This window comes from Vigna unguiculata, chromosome 11, assembly GCF_004118075.2.
Source record: "Vigna unguiculata cultivar IT97K-499-35 chromosome 11, ASM411807v1, whole genome shotgun sequence".
In the NCBI taxonomy this organism is placed as follows: Eukaryota; Viridiplantae; Streptophyta; class Magnoliopsida; order Fabales; family Fabaceae; genus Vigna; species Vigna unguiculata.
Window position 1 is genome coordinate 16,081,669 of NC_040289.1, and position 25,955 is coordinate 16,107,623.

The window sequence follows — 25,955 nt, forward strand, 5'->3', positions numbered from 1 at the left end:
GATACCAATTCAATTTCTAACTTTTATACCAAAAAATTATTAAATTTAACATTCACAAGTTATATGGTATATTCTTTTAAAATATTCCTAACTTTTATATATATATATATATATATATATATATATATATATATATATATATATATATATATATATAAATTTAAAAAAACACTTATTTTAAGAACGTGACAGAAAGATAATAATAATCATAATAATAAATTATGTAAATTAAAATCATACTATAAGTAATTCTTATTTGACTAATAATATAAAATTATACATTTAGGCACACTAAAAATGTAGTTATAATATAAATGATAATTTATAATCTTGAAGAATTAATATTAAAGATTTGACATTCATTGTTCAATTAACATAGTTGGTGTAGAAGCTGACGAAGAAGTGATAGTATTCTCCAAATTATTTGTCACCTTTCAGTCCGTAATAACTTCCAGACAACGACACCTAAACAAACTAAAGATAGGAACAGTGACCACCGAACATGTAACGTTACTTTCTACATAAGTGCACAAAGATAAAAGCCAAGATTGCTGACTTGCATGTGGTGGACAGTGGAATCCCATATTTTCCACTGCCAAACAACCCTTTCAGATAAGGAAAGTAACACACAACCACATAAGTGCTAGATATGAACTCTCCTATTCCACAACCATTTCCACTATGAGATGCTTCCAACCTCAACAACCTTATCAACATGGCTCCCAATTGCACCAACAAAATGGTGCTGCCTATCACAAAAACTAGAGACTCGTCGAAGGTGAACCTTCCAGCATCTGCTTCGTTTCCATCAGCATCAGAACTTGAGGGTTCCTTATCCGTTATTTCAAACACAGGATCATATACCCCTGCTAGCTTAAGCATGTCAATCAAAAACCCAAGAAACCATGCACTTGTGGTTGTTATTATGGTCATTCTTTGATTATTCCACCAATTTCTAATTGACAACCCAATTTTAAGGTACTCTAAAAGAGTGTGTACGCTGTAAATCACGAAAAGAGCAATTGGAATCCATAGACCAGGTCCCTGGAATAAAATATGAGTAAAACTCTGTGAATCATTTATATAGTGAATGCTATAACCCTGCTGATGAAATTTTATGTATGAGCTAACCTTTGGAAAGATAGTGGTATCGGTGACTATGCAATATGCCGGTAGGAGTGCATAACAAACATTAAATACACCACGCAAGCCCCAATCGACCACCCCAAAATAAGATAAACCTTCCCTTAATTGGATCTTACCAAAGATAATTCCCATAATAGGAGAATGTTTTCCAAAGAAGGTTTCAGTGAGACCTGTGGCCCATCTCTTTTTTTGCACCATTGAAGAGGGTAATCCTCTTGGAGCACACCCTGTGAAGGCAATTGGATTTGGGGTACAACACTCTGATCTCCAACCTCTTCTATGAATATTCAATCCTGTTGGTACATCTTCTACGATTGATCCATAAATCCATCCAATCTAAAAATTTTAACAAAAATTTAAATTTTGCAGAGATAAAAAAGTTTGAAAAGTAATTTTGTTTAGTCTGTGTACCTTTTCACCCCACCAAGTACCGCATTCATATTCACATCCAGCAACTTCAACTGCTGCCTCAATACAATCTGAAGGAATGGTTTCATTATGAAAGTTTGTTTTCCAATCCAAAGCATGATCTGCTGATTTTATAAACTCCTTTGAACTTCCAAATTGCTGTGTTAGTAATTTCTTTTCTCTCAATTTTCCTAAACAATAAAAAAAAAAAGGCATATATATGAGAATCAACTATTAATAAGCACAATGTAAATTTGGATCATGAAAAAGTATGATGATGAATGAGAGAATTTCGTGATTTATGAGGGAAAGACCTTTTCTGCCAATTTCGATTTCATCAGGATAAAGACCGTAAATAACATTTCTTCTGTGGAGTGTGTTAGTTCCTGAATAATGGGGTCCTTGAAGTCCTGCCATTCCCCGTATTACGTACTGCATTAGATATTAAACAAGAAAATGTTGGTTCGCAAAGATCTTTTTTGATAAAATTTGCTTGAGAAGAGAAAGCTTGGAGCTTCATTTAAAACTAAGAAAAACACCTCAAATGCAGACACCCTCTGATTTCCAAAAGGGTCGTCTTTTATCCCATCGTAGAATTGCTGAAAACATTGAACAAAAGCAACTTCCTTTCCACTCTTGGAATCCATCAAAATGGACAGAGCATGCAGAACAATCTCGGGATTGTTCACAACCATGTCACAGTCTACGTTCAACATAAAGGGAGCATTGGTCATTAATCCGGAGACCCTTGTCTGCACATTCAGTGGCGGAACTTGCTCGATATTTATGGGGTGCCAAAATATAATTAAAATTTATATATTTAATTTATATATTTAATTATGGATCCGTAAGATTATTTAACTTAATAATAATTGAATCAATACTAAAATTTTTAGTTATATTTTGTTTTTAATGTAAATAATCATATCGTCAGCAAAAAAAATTCATCTTTCGTAATATTTTGCAGTCTTATTTTGATAATTTTCATTGTAGAAAATTATCTTTTTGATATAGTTGTAGAAACAAGAAGAGTTAAAATAAGACGAGACAGATTAAAAAATCAATGAAATAGATGTAATTGACTTCCTATTTTTGTCAAAGATTGATTTTTTCTATTTTCTTCTTCACAGTAGCTTCCATTTTATCACTTTTAAATAATTAATTTATTCTTTTATTTCTTCATCAATATACTTATGTTTAAAAAAATACTAAAAGATAATTTATCATAATCTAAATAAAAATTGTGATATGTAATTAATAAAAGAAAAAGATATGATAATCAAGTCACAATTAAAAACCAGTTATTAAAAAACACTTAGTGCATTGCTTTTTCTTGATATTTATAAAAATGAATATACCAAATGCTCGTGAGATAAAAAATAATATTAATTATTAAACTAATATTTCACTATCAATTGAGAAAAAAAGAATTACTTTTCTCTTCAATAATAGAAGAAAGCATACAAAAATGAGAGCACAAAATAATGAATTTGTGTTCAACTTTCTTTTTTTCTTCATAAACAAAAGAAAACAAAACAAGTAAAAATCTAAAGTGGATACAATATGTGAGAAACTCAAAAAAACAGTGAGAGACAAAATAAAAAATATCTTAATAAATTTATTTATTTTTTATTAAATTTAATTTTATGTTTTATTATTTATTAACATTTAATGTTATATTTTATAAAATAAATAAAAAGATACCTATTTTAATATTTATCAATTCCTAATATATATTTTTATTATTTAAAAAATTCCAAAACATTAAATTTCTTATACATAATTTAAAAAATTAAAAACAAAAAAAAATTCATATAATATAAATAAAAAAAAATCAAAAACATTGGGGGGCCACGGCTCCCCCGGTCCCTTCCTGGGTCCGCCCCTGTGCACATTATAAGAATGACGAGAATACGTGGGTCACTCATTCAAAATAAATCGAGTTTGGTCATTAACTTTAACTTCTTCCAGAGGACAAAATCTTAGTTAAAAACATTACCAACACATTCATGGCTCCAGCTTTGTAATTATGTGTTTGATGTGGCTTCTTCTCTCTAGATACGTATATTAAGTGAGGCAGTCCATCAGAAACACCATCCTTATTCTCCGATATAACCTGTGCATACACATTTTAAATAAGTCTTTTTAGTGGCTTTTGTTCTTCCGTTTTCATCAGTATATATAATTGTGGCACATAGATAAATATGTTTATATATTAAAGCATATTTGTAAATAATTTGATTGTTTATAATTTTTGAAACAAAAGAAATGGAAGAGAAATATTTGATAAATAAATGATAAATAGTGTCAATGTAGTTAACATTTTGCGAAAATCCAACACATACATGTATGTTTAGTTATTTGGGTTTGAAGAATTATAATTATATATTTTACAGCATGTATCATGAGAATTTAACCGCATATGTACCGGATCTAGATACGGCAACGGAGACGGGACGTGGTGGATTTCGCTATCTCATATCTATCTTTATTGAAAAAATTCATTCTTATTTTTATGTCAAAATTTAACAGTATCAAACTTTTGTTTCCATCGGATAACGGATTTTGTATCCATTTCATATTCTTTCAATATTTGTTAATTAATTTTTATAAAATAATAAAAAAAATATAGTAGATGACATATTATATTATCAAATATTCAGTATTAAGATGAGAGTTGTTTTTTCCATAACAAATATTTAGAAATAAATTATAATTATATATATTTCAAATTATAATACCAAATAAAATTTCATGAGAACTAAAACATTTATTAAATTTTCAAATATTAATGGAATCTAGTTGATAAAATTTAGAAATATTTAAAAAATATATAAAAGAAAATCAAATATTCAAATTAAAATATATTTTAAATATCCATTTAATGTAATTTTTTAATTCTAATGAATTTCATTTTTATACACTAATAAAAGTTATAATGCATCACTTAATCAAAATCAAGCAAACAACAAATATTAAACTAATAATAATAAAATTTTAACATAGATCTTATATCTTTTGAACTTCAATATATGTTGGATGGTGATAAAAAAAATTCATAGCAATTACATTATAGTAAATAAAATTTATTTATACATTTATAGCGAAAAATTACAGTATGATTGATAATGAGTTAGAAAATAAAAAATAATTATATATAATATATCAAAATAGTATTCTACATGATAAATAAAAACAAATAAAAATATTAAAAAATTATCAAATGTCTGTCTTAGAAACAATTTGAGAGACGTTGAGAAATAACAAAATTGTTTTAGCAAAACAAAAATGTTATTCAAATGAAACAAAAATTAATAATAGAGTAAAGAAGATAAATTTTTCATATTAGCAAGTGAATGAAAGGTCTATACTATTAAACACTTAAATCGATAGTGTTAAACACTCTCATGTGAAAGGAAAATATACAATAAATAAAAATATTAAAAAAGAATATAAATATTCAAATGTGAGATATAAAAAAGATTTAATTGACATACATCATCTGAACATAATTGCATAAATGTTATGATAAGATGAAAAATATATTGGAGATGCAAATGAATTTCATAACAAATCAAACAATTAGAAGAAATAAAAAATAGAAAGTGTGTAGTAATATATATATATATATATATATATATATATATATGATTAATTAATTATGAATATTTCAATAATTTAAACAAGGACGAAATATGGTGGGGACGAGTATTACGGCGGGTGTGGGAATGGAGATGTAGGAGATATGTACATCTTCATACTCGTCCTCATACCCAATTGAAAAAGTCAAAAATTCTCCATACACATACCCATATTTATACCCCGTCAATGCAGGGGTTCTCCTTTAGGGGCCAACTGTAAGGCCCCATTTTCATAATCTGCCTTAAAGTTGATGGGCTGCCCTTGTGAGTGGGCCTAAGGCCGGCCCAATGTATAAAATTCTTAGGTCTGCCCTAAACCTAGAGTTCCTTGCCATTTTCAAAAAAAGTTTTGCCCTTGCCTTGAGCTGCAGCCGCCACCCCCTTTCCGCTAGGGCTTCTGTTCGACTGTCACGTAAGCTTAAGGAGGCTTCTACTCCATGTAAGTGTCTCTCCCAGCCTACCGATTTCCCTTTTTGCTATCGTGTTTCGCACTTTCAGTTAAAAGCCTCTGTTGACCCAGTTTCCATGGTTCTTTTTCACTGTCCAGCCAGTTCTGCGAGCCATCTTTGAATTGGTGCATTCCGAGGTCCCGTGTCGAAGTTCTGTTAGCTCTCTTCCAGGTACGGGAAGCTAGAGTTTCTAGTTTTGAGTCATCCTTTGATCTGTGTATGAGTTTACTGTTGGTTGTACGGTTTGATCCTTTGTTTTGATGCGTGTGAATAGCTTGCATGTGTGGTTTGGCCGGAAAACATGGCGGTACAGTGAAGAACAGTGGCGAGACCTGTTAATCTCGCCCAAGCGAGTCCATCTCGCCTAGGCGAGATGAAACAGGGAGCTCGCCTAAGTTTTTTGCGCGAAAAGTCGCCCAGGCGGCTCGCTCAACTTTTGAGCGAGCAGGCAACTCGCCCAAGCGAGAGGGATCTCGCTTAAGCGAGATCCCGTGTTGCCCATGCCCTTGTTTTTGGCGCTCTCGCCTAGGCGAGGGGGAGGCTCGCCTGAGCGAGCACGTCTCGCCTGAGCGAGACCCCTCAGCCTGAGCGAGATGTTGGGCGAGACAGTGATGTGATTTGGATGTTTAATGCTTCCCGAGTGATCCATGTTGGTTGAGTATGATTGTATGATGATGAACATGTATGTAATGGAGCATGAAGTATATTTTTTTGGCATGATTCATGAATTGTGGATGAATGGGTTGGTATGAGGCTTAGCGTGAGAAAAGAATGTGTGTTTTGAAATTAAAGGAACATGATATTGACATGAGACTAGGCCCCCGACTCATTGGGGTGGTGATGATCGGAGGTATGGATTTGAGATGTGATTGATATGAGGATTAAACTTCAAGGGTTGATATGGAATTGAAAAATATAATTCAATATTCTCTTATTGCTGATTTATGAACGTTGGTCCGTGTCAGCGTGTAATTCCTTGGGGTCTCTAGGTGAGACCTCCGGGGTCGCGCTTCAGTGGTCGGGACGTAATTCCATGGCCCCTGCTAGTGGGTGTTCATGGTGGTGCCCCATCTGTATAACTAGGTAAGGATTCAAGGTAAGGTTGCATCCTGACGCTCCGAGGAGCCAGTTAGTCTCACTTAGAGCGGACTGACTCTGGTGGTGGGAGTAGCAGGAGGCCTGAAACTCATTAAGGGCTAACCTTGTGGTGGGAGAGATTTTTGATTCATCGTAACACTGGTAACACATAGCTCAGGATCGAGCAGCTCAGGGTCGAGCAGGGGTATCCACCACAAGTGCAAGCATCCGCTGAATCCGACCGAGTTATACGTATCCGGATGAGTCGAGTCGAGTCGTAGTGTATTGAATGAAGAGTCATAACATGTTTGGTTGCTATGTGGAGGAGATGATGAAAATATATTTGATTGCATGTGAATATGTTGATTGGCTCTAGCTTACCTGTTTTGTTGCATGGTTGTGATGTATGTGGCTGTTCTTTCTTGCGATGATCATCAACTCGGTTGATGGGAGCAGATGGGCGAGGTTCTCGTGGTCAGCAAGGGAATGGCGATTCGGCAGCTTAGCCATCTGGGCTGGAGTCTTTTACTCATGATTTCTTTAGGGCTACGACCCTTGTATCAGCTTATGATTTCTTTCTCTACTCTCCTCGTTAGAATTGTATCTGTTTATGTTGGCATCGTGGTGTGCCAGGTTGTAGGGGTTGCGTTAAGGACCCCAAGACTACGCTGCTATACTTTATCGCGTGACGTTTCCTTTAATTTCGTTTAATAATTAAATGGGACGTTACACCAACTTAATATATTTAAAATTTATATATTTAATTATTGTCATTAATGTAATAAAAGTATTGAAATCTCCTTCTATATTTCTTTTCAGAAAAATGATAGGTTTGAAGTTGAATTTACCTGTTTTAAATAAGCTTTTATAATTCCATATCTTTCGTTGAATATTTCCATATTTGAGAACTTTTTTTTTTAATAAATTTCAAAGAATTAATATGAATCTTCATCCCTCTCATTCTTTGAATCTTAAGAAATTGTTCCTTTACTTTAACAATTTGATTCTTCATGTTTGAAAATATGTGAAAAAGTATCTTGTTTATATCTTCTCAATATCTTCCATTTTATCTCTTAAAAAAATTCTATTATTTTATTCTCATCAATATACGTTGTTTGAAAAAAAAAGTTTAAGACTAAAACATAATTTATCAAGATCTAATAGAAAATCCAGAGATACAATTACTAACAAAAATTTATGATAATCAAGTTATAATTAAAAAATGATTATGAGAAAACATATAATACATAACTTTTCTTTCTATATTCATAAAAAAATACAAAAGACTTATGAGATGAAAAAATACTAAATATTAAACTAATATGAAGAGAATTGCATTTTTTATCTTTAATAAATGAAAGATGACATGAGAAATATGAGGGCAAAAAGAATAAATTTGTGTCTAACTTTTTCTTTTCCGAAACAAAAGAAACACACCAAAATTGAAAGATGAATACAATACATGATCAACTTAAAAGACAGTGAAAAAACACACAAAAAATATTAATCTTTATTATATTATTTATTATACTTAATTTTATATTTTATTATTTAGTAATATTAAATATTATATTTAAAAAAAATAAAAAGTTTGGGGGCATGCCTCCTTTTCACACATCAAAGGTCGTCCTTGTTATCCGTTACAACGATGATGAAATCAAATAATAGTCACGGGAACAAATTTGTTTGGAAGCATATTTGTTTGGCATCCCTGATCAGATCCGGTTAGATGCATGAATATATCTTACTACTTAGTTACCTTAATTATGGTCCTATGGTTTCTTCCTTCCGTATTAGATAAAACTGCGAATTCTCCATCAAGTTGAAGTGGAATTTGTTTCCTTGTCACATCTTGAATTTTTCGGCTAAGATTGTCATACATATCCTGCAGTTTTTGCGGATCAAGATTCAGAGACTTGGAAGGTAGAACTTATCTAGGATATAAGATGTCACATTCATTCATTCATCGAAGAGGAATAATAATAGTGTATAGTTAACCTTCATTCGTGACCATTCTTGCTTGAATTCTGGTGAGTGTTCACTCTCGGTGGTGGCAACACTGGAGAAGTAGCTGAAGGGTGCTCTCACTTGGATCTTGTTCTTCTTACAGAAAGGTACCCAACACTGAGCGAATTTGGAAGCTTCCAGAAGAGCATAGAAGGTAAGAGGGGAACAACCATCATCAGAAACATAGCAAGCTAAGTTGTTGGTGGGATAATCAAGTGCTAGAAGAGACAACACAGTGTTCGCTGTGATGATGGGTGGTTCAAGAACAGGATCTGCTGTTGTCACAAACAAATCTACTCGTGGAAGTTCAGGAACCCTGTGGGTGAAGTGTAAATAATCATGCATACTAATTATAATCCATTATAGTGGCTAGCAATGAGCCACAAGAAGCCTTTAACATTATATAGTTTTGCTACAATATATAATTTTGCTGGTAATTTAAAAGATATACTGTTGGTACTTTATAAAAAGTTTTTAATATATTTTAAAACTTTAAAATCAGTTAGTATATTTTGGAGGCAGAGTTGTGACTTAGTTATTGTGAAGACATGAAGTTGATACCTTTGCAAGAGACTATCTGGGTGGGTTATGGTGAGTGCCGGGGTCCACTTGGTGTTGAGAATGACAATCCAAGTGATGGTGAAAAAGCAAGTATCCATGGGATAGTGAAGTTGTTGGATGAGGAAAGACGGTAACTAAGAAGCAAGAGAAGGAGGAGTAAAATGGAGGTGTCCATAACTCTTTGATATCTGCGTTTGAACCAAACTTTTTCATAGAGAGGGTGATCATGTTCTTGGTTCGCCATTGAGCAAATCGCAAGAAACTAGAGTAACCTCTGCACTTTCTATAACTTTCTGCTATTCACAGATAAGGCTACTCTTCTTATACATGTGGTCTTCATATCAACTGTGCCATGTCAGAGTTGTCAAACCTAAAAGTCTTAAAATGAAATAGGCTCCCTTGTATGTTTACTATCTTTTATGCTTTGGATAGAAATTTTCAGTTGAAATTTTAAGAATTTATAAAAGTTTTAAAAATTCTAATTTCTACTGGCACTTTACCCGTACAGTGCCAACTGGCACTTTACCCGGGGCTATTTAAAAAAAATTATTATATAAATTTAAGTTAATTAAAATATAAAAAAAATAATATTGATATTTTATTTTGTAAAATTGAATAATGATATTTTATTACGTTTTGTATACAAATGTATTTAAATTATTTAAATTTATATATTTTAATAAAATGTACTTTTCACACAATAACAGAATTAATTTAAATAAAGAAACTAAATTAAAACTAATTTTATAATCAATATAAATTTTTGTACACTACTTTTACATAATAATATTTAGTGTCGAAAAAGGTGATGGAACTTGAAATTATTTTTTATTTCTTTCAAAATTGCATAATAGAATGGAAGGTGATTCTTGTGGATAATATGATTATTCAAAATAATTGAAATTTTAGTTATAATTCAATATAAGTTTAAAGATAAGAAAGGATTAAGGACAATCTTTTAAATATGTGTATTTTATTTTTATAATCGTTATATAATTGTTTATATTGTATTAGTGAAAATAATTAAATATATAAACTTTTAATATATTATTTTTTAAGAAAATCTGTCCAAATAAATAAATAAATATATATATATATATATATATATTAATAATCTACATAAACTTTATTGACCATGGTTTTCCTTCTGCATTTGTTTTTCATAATTTAATCCATTGACGTTGGATTGAAAATTGGTGAACGCATGATTAATATTGTTTTCAAAGCCACCGACAATGAACCTTTACTATTTAAAAATAGTACTATCAGATATTTCTAGAAATCAGTTCTTTATTTCCAAAATTGAATAATTTGATAAATTAATGAATCTAAAAATTTGTAATTACATTGAAGATAATTATCGGATAGGTTATGAGAACATTGAACAACTTCAGAATATTGAGACAATGCAATTGGGGTTGAGTTGGTTGGGCAAGGATTGCAAAGAAGTTCCACCTAAAAATGTATTAATTGTGATCAATATTAGCAATATTATACAATGTATTTATAACAATATATTGAAAGCACCATATTTCAGCATTCCATCTCTCTTAGCTAAATAGATAAATAAATAAGGAGTGTAAAACCCTCTTTTTTTTTTTTTTATTCTGCCATAATTTTAAAGGGGTGCTTATAATCTAATGGGCCTAAGGGCTAGTCCATAGAGTGTCCAAGGCTCCTAAAAACCCCCTCTCACTACACAGTTTCCTCACGCTCTCTCTTTTTCAACAGAACGCTCTGCTAGGGTTTGGGATTTATCAAGTTCAACTGAGTTCAACCTCTTTCTTCCGCTCACGTAAGTTACTTTCGATGCATACTATTTCCCTTTAGTTTAATCTTTGTGCTTGCCGTTAAAGTTCCTCGTAATAATCTCGTGCTCCTTCTGTATTGAGATTTTCAACTCTTAAACATGCTCCTGGAGCTGTAGTGCTCATTCGCTTAAGTGTCAGAACTTTCCGCTAGCTTATTTTCAGGTAAGGGAAGCTAGGGTTTCACGTTATTTCTATTTTATGCGATTAATGTTTTGTGAAATATGAGAAAAGATTGGGGAAAATGTTAGTTTTTGGTATATTTCTGAGTTAGGGGTTCAAATATTCATGAAACTGTGATATTTGACGTTATTTCTCGTATTTTGGATGTGTCGCTCAGTCGCTGGGCGAGTTGATGTGGTCGCTAAGCGATTGTGTATTTTTCTGATATGCACAGTTTTAATAAAATTGACTTTTTCGACTCATTAACCATTGGATTGAGCTCAAATTTTGACATTTGGTTCATAACATGCTATTTTATGGTTTGACCAGTTGGATCATCGATTATATGTCTGTAGCTTGAGAAATGTGTCACACATTACTGCAATGATTTTAGTTTTGTGATAATAAATTTTCTTAGGAATTTTGGTCTAAGAATTATGGTTGTGGATTGTGCTTGATTGTATGGAATTCAAGGTACTTAAATGTTGGCACTCATTTATTTGGGATGAATACTATTTGTGATATATGTATGTCTTGGTATGCATTTATAAAGTATGAGATGAATGAATTTGCATGAGTGATGTGATTCATGGATTGTGAATGATGAACTTGGATAAATCTTGGCATGCAATTTCAATGAAATGGTTGGTTATATATGATGTCATGAATTCAGTATGAACAATAATGTTACATTGATGGCATGGTATTGGTATGAGGTGAAGTTCTATATCCCCGAATTGGGAAGAATGGGATGGTATGAAATCAACATGGAACATGAATGAGGATGTGTTACAAAGGATGGCGTGAGGTGTTAAATGCATGATTAATATTATTTGTTTATTTGGAATGTGATTGGTATGCTATCAGTACGTAAATCCACGAGTCTCTAGGTGAGACTTCCTGGTCGTGCTTAAGTGGTCGGGATGTAATTCCATGACCCCTGTTAGTGGGGATTCATAGCGGTGCCCCATCTATATAATTTGGTAAGGATTCAAGGTAAGGTTGCATCCTGACACTCTAAGGAGTCAGTTAGTGTCACTTAGAGTAGATTGACTCTTGTGGTGAGAGTAACAAGAGGCCTGAAACTCATTAAGGGATAACCTTGTATATGGGGGATTAAAACTTTGTAATACTTGTAACACTTAGCTCGGGGGTGAGCAGCTCGTGGGTGAGCAGGGTAATCCACCACAAGTGCAAGCATCTGTTGAATCCGACCAGATTATATGTAATCCAGATGAGTCGAGTCTGAGTCTAGTGTATTGCTTGAGAAGTCATAACATGATTGGTTGATGAATACTGTTTGGATTATGTAATAGCATGTGATTACTTGATAAATTGTTTCTACTCTAGCTTACCATTTGTTTGTTTGATTGCTTTGTATGTTGTTCTTCTACTTATGTGATGATCATCAATTTATTGATGCGAGCAGATGTGAGAGGTACTCGAGGTCAACAAGGAAAAGATGATTTCGCTGCTTAGCTATCTAGGCTGGATTCTACTGCTTTGGACTTTCTTTTTGGGGTTATGGCCCATGTACTAGTCTGTCTTTTAATTTCCTATTTTGATTACTGATGAACATTGTATCTGGTTTAGTTGTGGCATATTTGTGTGCCTTGGTTATTGTATGGAGTAGTGTTTAAACTCCAAGACTGTGTTTCTGTATTATCATGTGTGACACTTCCTTTAATCATGATTATAAATTAAATGGGGTGTTACAAGGAGAATGCTAACTAGTGCCCTAAGGGCACTGGTTAAGGATAATTAATTTGCATTGGTTCCTTCATTTTTATATTGAAAGTTGAAATAATTAAATATATTAATAAAGATGATATAAATGTCATTTTAAAGTTTTAGACAATAAGGTACTGATAGAGAAGAATGACTTTGGAATTTTTAAAGTCTCTGCTAAAAAGAAAAAAAATCTCTAATGGCACTTCAAGAGTCTTTGAGAGTGAAAGTTTCAAATGTGAAGACGTGAAGACAGTAAACCTCTAAAAGGTATGTCTTTAAGTTTTGCAAAAAAAAAAATCTTCAGTGATGAAATTATTACATTTTTTTTTGGAAAAAATTGTCTTTCTACTACTCTTTCACATTAATTTTCCTTTTTTGTTTTGAATATGCTTTGTAGATGGTAAATTGCACATTGGATGGAGATAATGGTAGAGATAAGAGCAACAATGAAAGAAATTTTGATTTGAATGAATTACCTATAGAAGACAACTTTTGAGGAAATGATTGTTTAGGAATATTAGAGCATGTTGAAGATTTAGAAGAAACAATCATTCAACAGAATCTCGTTGTTGATGAGTTTTTAGAAGAAATTGATGAAATTGGAAATTTTGAAGACATAAATGTTGTGCCTTTTGTTCACCAGATTTTTCTAAGTAAGGAAGAAGCATACTCCTTTTATAAGAGGTATGCATATCAACATGGGTTCTCAGTTCGTCAAGGTAGATTTGTTAAACAAAATGGAATTATAAATAGGTGTGATATTTTTTGCTATTGAGAAGGAAGAGTATCATTGAAAGTTTTAGACCCATCAAAAGAACAATGGAAAAGGGATTCCTCAAAATGTGAATGTAAAGCTCATTTACAAATTGCATTGCAGAAGTACCATGATATATTTCCAAGTGAGTGGTTGGTCACTATGTTTGTTCCTGAACATAACCACATGTTGCTAGATCAATCCGAGGTTCGCTTTTTACCTGCTAATCAAACCATTTCTGAAGAGGATTCTGAACGCATTTTCATATTAAAGGAAGGTGGACTTTCTATTAGGCAATTAGTAAGAGTCATGGAACTTGAGAAAAATGTGAAGCACGGTGATCTTCCATTTCTTGAAAAGGACATCCGCAATCTTTTTGAGAAAGCTAGGAGAAGAGTCGAAAGAAGTGATGTAGTCGATCTTCTTAATTATTGTGAGGATGCAAAAAAAGATTGCTCTAACTTTCAGTATACTTACACATTGGATGAAGAAAGAAGGTGAGCATATATATTGGTCACCTGCTCCTTGTTTTGATTGGTATCAAAGATATGGTGATGTTGTTGTCTTCGATACTACATACAAGGTAAACTCTTATGAAATGCCATTTGGTATTTTTGTGGGAATACACAACCACGGAAAGACAATACTCTTTGGATGTGCACTCTTACGTAATGAAACAATAGCTGCATTTTGTTGGTTAATGCAGGTAACTTTCAAGTTCACGTAATTATTTTATTTATATAAGCATGTGAAAGGATTGTATGAAATAAGAAATAATTGGGCACTTGCATATCTTTGTGATTATTTTTTTGTGGGGATGACAACCACCGGAAGATCGGAAAGTATCAATGCTTTTGTTAAGAGATTTATCAATTCTCATACAAGTTTAAGAGATTTTACAAATCAGGTGAATTAAATTATGATGCATTTTATAGTATATATTAGTATTCTAGTATTTTATACTTGTGTTTATTTTTCTTAATAAATTTCAGGTTGATCTAGCAATTGAAGATATTAAGCAAAAAGACGAGCATGATATAATGTTATATAAGTGCAGAAAATTTTCATTGAAGTTTGTATCTCCCTTACAAGAACAAGCTTACAATGTTTTCACACAATTTGATTTTCAAAAGTTTGAAGAGGAGTTTGAAAGATGCACTCAATATCAGTTCTTGATGAAAATGGTAATGTAAATGTGTTGCAATATTATAAAGATGCAAATAGTAAGAATCATGAGGCATTTTGGGATGGTAAAATAGCTGCTTGTAGTTGTAAGCATTTTGAGTTTTGGGAGATATTATGTCTTCATATTCTTAGCGTTTTTATTCATAAAGATTGCCATGTAATTCCTTTCAATTACTTGCCATCATGATGGCAACTTGAAGCTTCATATAACAATGATGAAGTCCAAGTACAAAAGATTGTTGTTAAGGAACAAGTAAAAATGGATGTTATGCATTGTTATCCAATTTCAAAAACAAAAGGCCGGCCAAAACGCAGACGTTGCAAAGGAGGAAAAGAACTACCACAAAATAAGAATAGTTGTGGGTTGTGTAAAGGGAATGGACATAACATTGTTACATGTCCCTTGAAATATGATGTTCAGAAATCGTATAATGTAAGTAAAAAAAAAGAAAAATGCTTCTAGAAATGCAAATTTAAATTCGGTGTTTCACTTAAAAGTTTAGATAATTAAATTTTTTATATTGTTTGTTTTATGTATTTATAGTTAATAATTTTATATATTTAAATATTGTTTGTTTTATTAATACATGAGATTTGTTAAGCTAACATGAGTGTTGGAAAAGATTATCAAGACGTCAGAGAAAGGAAATTTGATCAAGTATCAAATTGATATTTTAGTTGTTTTTTTAATAAATTGTTTAGATGTTTAATATTTTTTTTTTGCTAGTTGTTCTGTTAATTTAAATTTTCTTATGTTTAATTATATTTAATTTTTAACAACATTAAAACATATTTATTTTATTGTTTATTATTTTTTAAATTTTATTTATGGGCATTTTTGTTTTTTAAATAAAATAAGATTGGATTAATGGTGATTAGGTCAAATTTAATTTAATATTACACTTACCTATTATTCCTACAGAGAACAAATAAGAGATATTAAGGAACACAAATAATTCCTTACCTCAATCCTTGATCTCTCGAGCCGGCTCCTTCTTGACTTGTACATGTCATCTCCTAACGTAGGTGGTCCAGACCCTTAAGGGGTTACCTGCGGAGGGGACTCCGATAATCAAGTCAGCAAAGAGATCTTCAGAAGTCAAATATCAGATTAGAGAATTAATGAAAGCGTACCCCCTAATTGTTGGGGTCCACACGTATTTATAGAGTTATTAATTATGTCTGCCATCCTTATGGGCTGGGCCCTCCCAGCTATGTTGGGCCAACATTCGGAGCCTAGATGGGCCTAGGCCAAGCCAAGTCCTGTGTCAGGGTTGTTGATACTAGGGGCCTGTTTGTGATATTCTAAGTTTGAAGTTAGCAACTTGTTATTATGTAGTATCCTTTACAATAGGTGGCTTGGGCCGTTATGTGATCCTACTTAACTGGTTACTCATGTACTGATCTTATTTGTGGGGCTATACCTAGGCGGTCTTGGTCGTGTAGTTACCTTGGTCCGCCTAGGTATAGTACACCTATATATTTCTTATAAGATTCAATGCATATTAATTACCTTAATCAGTGCCCTTAGTACACTAGTTAGTAAGACCCAATAAATAATACTTTGAAACCGAATAAATGAATGAATACTTACCACAATTAAACTAGGATAATGGATTTCTATTTTGAGATTTATGTATCTTGTTTTGAACATCAATAAATACATCGACAAAATTCAAAAAGTCAATAACATCCATAAGAAAATTTTATTCTACTTGATTGCTTTTTAAGATTTTCAATGAGAACGAACTTCCTTTTGTCATTTTCATCCTTTGAATAACTTTACGTGTAACATTCGTTACTTTCTTCTAGTAAAGATAAACTTCAAAGTTATATTTTAAATATGAGTTGTTACTTATTTTACAAACTAACCTAAGTTACCAGAATGGAACTCAGGTAATGGGGCCGTATTTTCAATTCCACCTATACAAAAAATTATTCATCTAACTTTTAATATTCATAATAGGAAGAAATCATTTAGATATTATAAAGTAATAAATTAAATTAAATAAATAAATAAATAAATAAAACCACAATTTTGATTCGTCCTTCTTTGGAAGTTCTGACGAAGAATGAATTTCCTTCTCATTGTTGCATACTTTGAATTTTTAGCATCCATGCTTGTCCGATTTTGGTATTCACAAACATAAAAAATAGTTTGACACTTACCATCTCACTACTTTTTAAAATCATTCGTTTAGCAATACCAAAATTTCAACTGATTTTAAGACTACTATTCACGTTATATCGTTGACATGTCTGTGATTTGGTACAGAACAGATGATCCACAAATAGTCGAATAGTTTAACCCTATGATTGATTATACTATCATTATTGTATAGTGTAATAGTTATAGTGTATTACTCTTATTAATACTGTTGTATATAGTACAAAACTTTTATAGTGTAATGTCTAATATTATTTATAATGGACTAATAATGTTATAGTCTAATATTGTTTATAATGGTAATGATCTTATAATCGTTTAAAGACCTCGAAGCATAATTTACAAAGCATTATTGGTTTAATAATGAATTAGCAATGAATTCACAAAAGTTAAAGTAATTTTTTTATGTTCAAATTTGTTTTCTGTAGGAAGAAATCCATTCTTCATATTCATAAATATTGTAATTATAACCCACAATCCAAAATAAGTTGTTCAACAACGTCTACTTATTGCATTGCATAAAATGTATTCCATCCACGGTTTATTTTAAGACCTTTTCAAGAATCTCTTAGCAGGTGTGCCGTCCATAAAGCATAAATTATGACATTTCAAATAACAAAACCTTCATCTACTAATAACACATATTATGTTAAGCAAATATAATATAACAAAAATATATCACAAAAAGTTTAAAGTTAGTAAAATGAATAAAGCCACAAACTATATAAAATAAACATTAACATACATACGGAAATTAACATTAAAATATGGAACAATTAATTAAAAAATATAATATAATAATATAATAATATATAATAATATAATTCATATAAAAGAAAGGTTTCATTTCCTTTTTGGGTTGCACAAAAATTCCATCGATGAAAGATGTTATTTTCACTTTTACACTTTAATAACATATAAAATGTGTATGGGTAACATGCCGGCGGAGAGGGAAGGAGAGGGAAGGAGACGCGCGCGCAAGTCCAGCAGGCAAAGGAAAAGGGACCATCATGGTGCAGAGGTCGGGTACATCTCGGCCCGTCGCCTGACCGAGAGGCTAGCATGGTGTAGAGGCTGGGTACATCTCAGCCCGCCGCCTGGCCAAGTATATCCCGGCCCAATAGTGGCCAGTTAGGTAAGGATGATGATGTACAGACGAGCAACGCGTAATCTTAGTAAATAAGGAAAGAGTTGATCCTTGACAAAGTACAAACGAGCAATCTTAGTCAATAAGGAAAGAGTTGATCCTTGATAATGTACAGATGAGCAATCTCAGTCAATAAGACATGATCATTGACAAAGTACAGACGAGCAATCTTAGTTAATAAGGAAAGAGTTGATCCTTGACAATGTACAAACGAGCAATCTCAATCAATAAGGAAAGAACTAACATATGCAATCCTAGTTAGAAAGGAAAGCGTTGATCCTCGAATACGAACGGCCTGCAAATAATAATAACAGGTTTGTCAAGTGAATAGTATAAATTAGGGTCTAGTGAATACAAAAAGGTATGCTTTTCTCACTTTACTACATACACCTCATATCACATCACTATTTGACTTGAGCATCGAAGTGCCTAAAGGTACCCCCACCCTCGGAGTTCACACGGCAAGTAGATCCAGGAGGAATCCAGAGAGGAGCAGAAGAAGGGTCGACATAAAGGGTTCTTGAGATCGTCTAGTTCCGTATGAAAATAGTATCGATTGGGTACAATTAGCGCCTACTGTGAGGCCAGGCTATTCCCAAGAAGGATGGTGTCGACAAGAGCAACAGTCGATCAAAGAACAACTGCGGTACAGATGCAACGAGAGATGAACCGTTAGTTGGAGGAATTGAGATGCAAGAACGAAGAAGAGATAAACGCCCTTAGAGAGGAGAACCAACAGATGCGAAGGCAAATTGAGAAAAATTTCCAACAAAGGGAAAAATCTCATGGTAATGAAGAAGGAAAAGGTGGAACAAGGCGAGACAAATACAGGGTGCAAACTTCCATCAACCAAACAGGCACAAGACCAAGAACAGAGACGCCATCTGTTCGTGGATGGGATCATGGAGGTAGATCTTCCCACACGTTGGAAAGGATTGACTATGAGCCAATACAATGGCACTACTGACCTAGAGGAGCACGTGGATTTATTCACCACCCAAGCAGGATTATATACCTCAGATGACGCAATTCTTTGTCATGTTTTTCCAACGTCCCTGAAGGGGCCTATGCTCAACTAGTTCACGCGATTACCACCCAACTTTATAGATTGTTTCGGTATGTTGGTCACTCATTTTGGCATTCAGTTCGCCATTGACCCCCAACACGATGACCCAATGGTGATCTCAATGGTGATCTCAATGGAGATTAAAGACTTTGTAGTAAGGAAAACCTTGATGGACCAGGGTAGTTCAGTGGATATCCTGTACTGGGCACTTTCAAAAAGTTAAGAATTTCGGAGGCAGAAATCCCGCAATACTCGGAGTTGATCATGTGCTTCTTAAGAGAGTAAAGGAATACGAAGGGCTACATTGATTTTTTCACCGAATTCGGAGTAGGGAGAATGACGCGTACGATAAAAATTTGATACCTTATTGTTGACGTTCATACCTCTTATAATATTTTGTTATGGAGACCTTCATTGAACATACTTGGTGCGGTGATATCAACATATCACTTAACTATGAAATTTTTGTCAACTTCGGGAGACATAATCACTGTATATGTAGACCAGCCAATTGCACGCATATGCTACGCAGACAGCCTGAGAGAAAGACCCATACACCAAGCTAAGAGCCCAGCGTCGCTACAATACCAAAATCAAACCCAGGTCTTTTCACTAGGGAAATCTAGTGTGGCGAATGGCAAGTGCTGCCCGGAAACACGAGGGGAAATTCTCGCCCAATTGGGAAGGACCATTCTGTGTCAAGGAAGTTGTAGGTAAGGGCACATACAGATTGGAACACTTGTCAGGTGTTCCTATTCCAGCAACCCTGAACGCTTCACATCTCAAGTTCTATTACAATTAGTTTGTTAGATCCTTCTTTTTCCATTTTTGACTTCTTAAGAACAATTTGTGGATTGATTGCGTAATAAGTGGTGTACTGTTTCCTACCTTGATCTTTTTTCCCTAAGGAGGATTTTGGTCAAGAAGGTTTTAACGAGACATCATAGCAATAAATAAAGCATATTTTTTTATCATTATTACTCTACTCTTACATTTTCCATCGCTAAAGCATGCACACATTTAAATCAAGCGCATCAATCAAATAATTTTTTAGCATTTTCTTTATGGGAAAGGAAGCTTCATCAAACCAGATGACCCCCCCATATTTGTATCAATGGGAAAGGAAGCTTCATCACCCTAGATAATCCCCCCACATTGATAAAATAAATATGACAAAGATGACACATAACAACACACAACGATGAACTTACTGACCCAAAAGGCCAAGAGGCCGGCTACATCCCGACCAAGATTGGCCGGGTACATCTCGGCTAAGGCACATGTTGGAAGCATCACATCCACATCCCAGCCAGGAATTGTCGGGTATATCTCGGCCAAGGCACATGTTGGCAGCGTCATGACCACTTGATCTTGTTTCAACCTACAAGTCAACGTTGTGTCAGCTATAATATCATTTTTTCGAAAGGCAGCTATGGTAGTGGACTTGCCAAACCTACATAAAGGGAGTTTCACTCGGGGATCTACCCACTCGTACCCCGGATGGCATAGGCTGAAAACTCCTCCGCACCAATAGGGTTGTTACCATCCCTCTAAGAACTATCACTACTAGGAAAGTGGGATACGGTCCATTCTTCCTCTGAATCACTATGCCTACTAGAAGGATAATAAGTAGAGGAGGATGACATACCTGGAGTAATACAGTGCGAGATACACTCGGCTGGAGGCTAGCTTATTTCTTAAGTGGATCCTTTACTCCAACATCAAGACCCCATCCATATTTATAGTAGACCACCTTTGGGAGGACAAACATCCTTTACATGGTGGGATTCAGCTCCATCTTATAGATTGTCGAGACACTTCCTTTAAAACTCCCACCCATTGCATAACATCATTATGACAAATTAGCCTCGAACGGCAAGCCGGGTCAATACCTTTGTCAATGCATCTTGACACATCTCAATAGGTATTAATGGTGGGAACATCTCAGCCAACCACACTCTTTCTTTCCTTCCTACTCAATTTTATTCATTTCAGCCTCTTGTTTCACTTCGTTGATTACGAGACTAGGGGCTAGTGTATGGGTAACAGGCCAGCCATATCCCGACCCGTCTGTACGTGGAAAGACCGACCACATCCTGACCCCAGGGAGAGGGAAGGAGACGCGCGCGCAAGCCCAGCAGGCAAAGGAAAAGGGGCCAGCATGGTGCAGAGGCTGGGTACATCTCAGCCCGCTGCCTAGCCGAGGGGCTAGCATGTTGTAGAGGCTAGGTACATCTTGGCCCGTCGCTTGGCCGGGTATATCCCAGCCTAATAATGGCCAGTTAGGTAAGGATGATGATGTATAGACGAGCAACGCATAATCTCAGTAAATAAGGAAAGAGCTTATCCTTGAAAAAGTACAAATGACCAATCTTAGTCAATAAGGAAAGGGCTGATCCTTGACAACGTACAGACGAGTAATCTAGTCAATAAGGAAAGAGCTCATCCTTGACAAAGTACAGACGAGCAATCTCAGTCAATAAGGAAAGAGTTGATCCTTGACAATGTATAGACGAGCAATCTCAGTCAATAAGGAAAGAACTGACATGTGCAATTTTAGTCAGAAAGGAAAGAGTTAATCATCGAATACGAACAACCTGCAAATAATAATAACAGGTTTATCAAGTGTACAGTATAAATTAGGGTCTAGTGACTACAAAGAGGTATGCTTTTCTCACTTTACTACATACACCTCATATGGAATCACTATTTGACTTGAGCGTCAGAGTGCTTGCAGGTACCCCCACCCTCGGAGTTCACACAACAAGTAGATCCAGGAGGAATCCGGAGAGAAGCAAAAGAATGGTTGACATAGAGGGTTCTTGAGATCGTCTGGTTCTGTACTAAAATAGTAGTTGATCAAATACAAAAGGTAATTGACTTATCCTTTGGAATAATAAAAATTCGTTGTTACACTTGCAAGAGTTATAAAAATATAATATGTAATACTTTATACATATAATATTTAATATTTAATATATAAAATCGTAATTAGCAATGACTTATTTTTTGAATTCATTTCCTTTTTAGATTTTACAAAAATCAAGTCAATGAAAGATGTTATAAACACTTTGACAAAATATAAAAAGTAATTGACTTACCCTTTCGAATAATATAAACTCCGTTAGACTTGCAGAGTTACAAAAGCATATAATTTGGGAAGGAAAAGAATTCAAATAAAAAACTTATTCATTCACACATATGGGTTCTATATCTATTAAGTTAAACAAAGATGTTGAGAAAACCATATCGGGTTGTACAATGCATGACAATTTCACTTTTAAATGTATTTTAACGAATATGGGTTTTATACGGGTGTATGAAAGATGAAGTGTACATTGGGTGCCCTATATCTAATTTTGAAGGAAAATGATATAGTAACATATAGAAGTTGACAACTTCTCTTACAACCCTATGTGGTAGTCAATTTTAATTTTTGATTTTTTGATTTTTCATTTCCACGTTGGCTATCGTTGAATGAATGGGTGAGGAATAGAGAGATAAAAGTGGAGTCTAAAGTTGCACTAGAGAACAATTTGTTGGTGAGAGAAGGTCCCCATTTCCAGTTCTCAATCACTAAAATCAATGATTCAAAATTTGTTGTTCCTCAACCCAACGTGGATTTAAACAAATTAAAAAAAAAATTAGCATTGCTACGTAAGATTGTGAGAGAAGTTGTCAACTTTTATATGTTACTATATTATTTTTCAATGTTTTTCAAACGACAAAATTCAGACATTTGAGTCGTATACATATTGGGTCAAACAAAGATGTAGGTTCCCATAATTAATAGTGGCATTTTAAACAAAGATGTAGGTTCTTAGATTTTGTAATTTGATGTGATGTAAAACTTCGGTAAAATTTTGAACTCTATTATTATGTGTTGTTTGTCATCAACAATTGATTAGAATAATTTATACTTAAATTTATTAGCTCATAAGTTAAGTTCATTGAATGTGGAAAGAGATAGATCTAAATTAAAATCTTAAATAGATATTATCACATTATTACTTGGTACAATTTGCATTGTTTCCTTAGCCTTTGATCTTGCTATTCAAAGAGCAAACAAAGCCCTCACAACACACTCTTAACCAAACTAAGAAAGAAGAACAAATTTTCAATATTATTATTATAAGAATGTGACAGAAAATAAAACAACTTACCAATCAAAGATCTAATATAAATGAATATATAGGGAAACATATATGATAATCACATGTTTCTCAATAATTCTTGCACAATAACAACAGACTTTATACATATTTTCTTTGCACTTCACATCCTCCATAACTAGTTTTATCTAAAGACAAAAAAGACACAATATAGTAAGAAGCAAATAAAGTATACAGAAAAATGTAAATACAATATCATATTAAAAATCAAAATCTACATATTCTATTTTTTTTTTTGAAAAAAACTAAAGGTTGAAAGAACTAAAGGTTGAAAAAGAAATCCTAGAATCCTATAAATAGTAGCCATAACATAAAGAAAGAAAAGTCAGAAATTAGAAAATAAAAAATATTGGACAATGAAAAAGGCAAAAACATGAATTACCAAAAAAATGCAGATGAAATAGAATTCAAAAAATATTATGAATTACCAATCGCTTCAGGAAAAGTGCAGAACTTACCGACATAGTTTCTAACAAACAATTTCTATAACAAAACTCTAGCAGCTCTTTAGCAAGAAATTCCCAAAACACCTATTTCGCAAAAAAATGAATATTTAAAGAAGGAATTTCAAAAAAAGATAAGAGTCAGTGGTCTAGAAAAGTTAGATAATAGGGTTTGTGACAGTGAAAAGTAGATTAGGATTTTAAAAACATCGAACGTTTTAAATAAAAATCAAACCTTTTAAAAGAACAAGAAACGATAAAAATCATACCTTTCATAACTCAAACGGTAAGATCTACATAATTTAATTAATTAAATAAATAAATAAATAATAAATACGGATAGTAAGAGTTTTTATAACATTAAATGTTAATTTGTATGATGTAGAATAATACTAGCTCAAGTGGTTGATGTGAAATAAATCAACACAACCTGAAAAATGGATATCTAAGCATTTGATATTCGAAAACATTATTTTTACACTCATTTTTTTACTCACATTTGACACTACTGATGTGTCAACGTTATACCATTTAATAGATTTTTGTTAAACGGTCACCGGTGTGGTGGGAGGTTTCGTTTTTGTTTGGGTTGTTGGGAGAGATAACCTTGATATCTAAGCATTTGATATTCGAAAACATTATTTTTACACTCATTTTTTTACTCACATTTGACACTACTGATGTGTCAACGTTATACCATTTAATAGATTTTTGTTAAACGGTCACCGGTGTGGTGGGAGGTTTCGTTTTTGTTTGGGTTGTTGGGAGAGATAACCTTAGCCTTAGAATTCGAAATTTCTTAAACTTTCAAGGATCTTTTGCAAGAACGATACTTTATCCTCAACTTCTGTTTAAGAAATTTTGAAAAGTTAAAATCTTTGTGGGAAAGGAAGCATTGAAACGAACAGAGCATCACACCGACTTTGGTATTGGTGGAGAAGTTGTTTGAAGAAACCAAAACTGGAATTTTTGTGTAGTGGCGTCGCTTTGGCATTCTTCCATTCCGTGGTTGGTATATTTCAGATCTGGTAGTGAATTTTTGGGTATGTTGTTGTAATGTTTGTGGGTCTTAATTGGTATATTTCAGATCTGGTAGTTGCTATTTGTGTTTTCTTAATTGTATTTTTTATAGATATTAAATTTATACTATTTTTTTACGTGGTCTTAATTGTGACAACATCATCAACTCAATCAAATTCAATATCACATTTTTCTAATAATTGTAGTGTAATTTCTTTAAAGTTAAAATTGATCCTATTTTTTTAATGTGTTATAAAATAGAAATAATAATAGAGAAGAAGAAAATAAATAAAAGAGAATGGAGAAATTTTTTTCTAAGTGTCTTATTATAGATACAAAATATAACTCATAAAAGATACAAATCAAATATTTAAACTATGAGTAACTAGTCATATACATGAGTATTTGTACCAAATCAATCAATTATAATCATATTAAATCAATGCACAATCATAATTTATAACACTTATACCTGGGTGTCCATTAAGACAATGTACCTCGTTAAAACCTTACTAGGAAAAATCTTTTGAGATAAAAACTTAGTGAAGGAAAAAATAGTACAAAATTCTGTATTCTTTAATACAATATTCTTCATCACATATTTTATTTCTCTCCTTCATGTAAACTCACATAATTAAGATGACAAAATTCAATCGTGTGAACCAACTACTCAAAAGTTTTCTTTGGTAAATACTTTGAAAATAGATCTGTCGAATTTTCACAAATCTTTTGGATCTCATTTCAATTGAATATTGCAATATTATCTTCATATATGGTTTTTGATTCCATTTTTTTCAATGATAGACCACAAGTTTGTCTCACATGTTGAATTATAGATAGACCTTGACCAAACACATTCACGACTTACCTCATGTAATGCTAAAATTCTGCATGATTTAACAATGTTGTTGTTATGGTTTATTTCATAAACCGCCATGAAATCATTGTACTACCACATGTGAACAAATATTTTATTTGTGATCAACTATTGTGACATTGTGAGGATCTGAT

General features: G+C 33.0%; 2 pseudogenes; one reads left to right on the top strand and one right to left on the bottom strand.

The window, feature by feature from the left end:
* Window positions 1-363: 363 nt before the first annotated feature.
* On the bottom strand, window positions 364-9,533 carry LOC114170621 (annotated as a pseudogene).
* Window positions 9,534-13,387: 3,854 nt separating this feature from the next.
* Window positions 13,388-18,966, top strand: LOC114170212 (annotated as a pseudogene).
* Window positions 18,967-25,955: the final 6,989 nt, after the last annotated feature.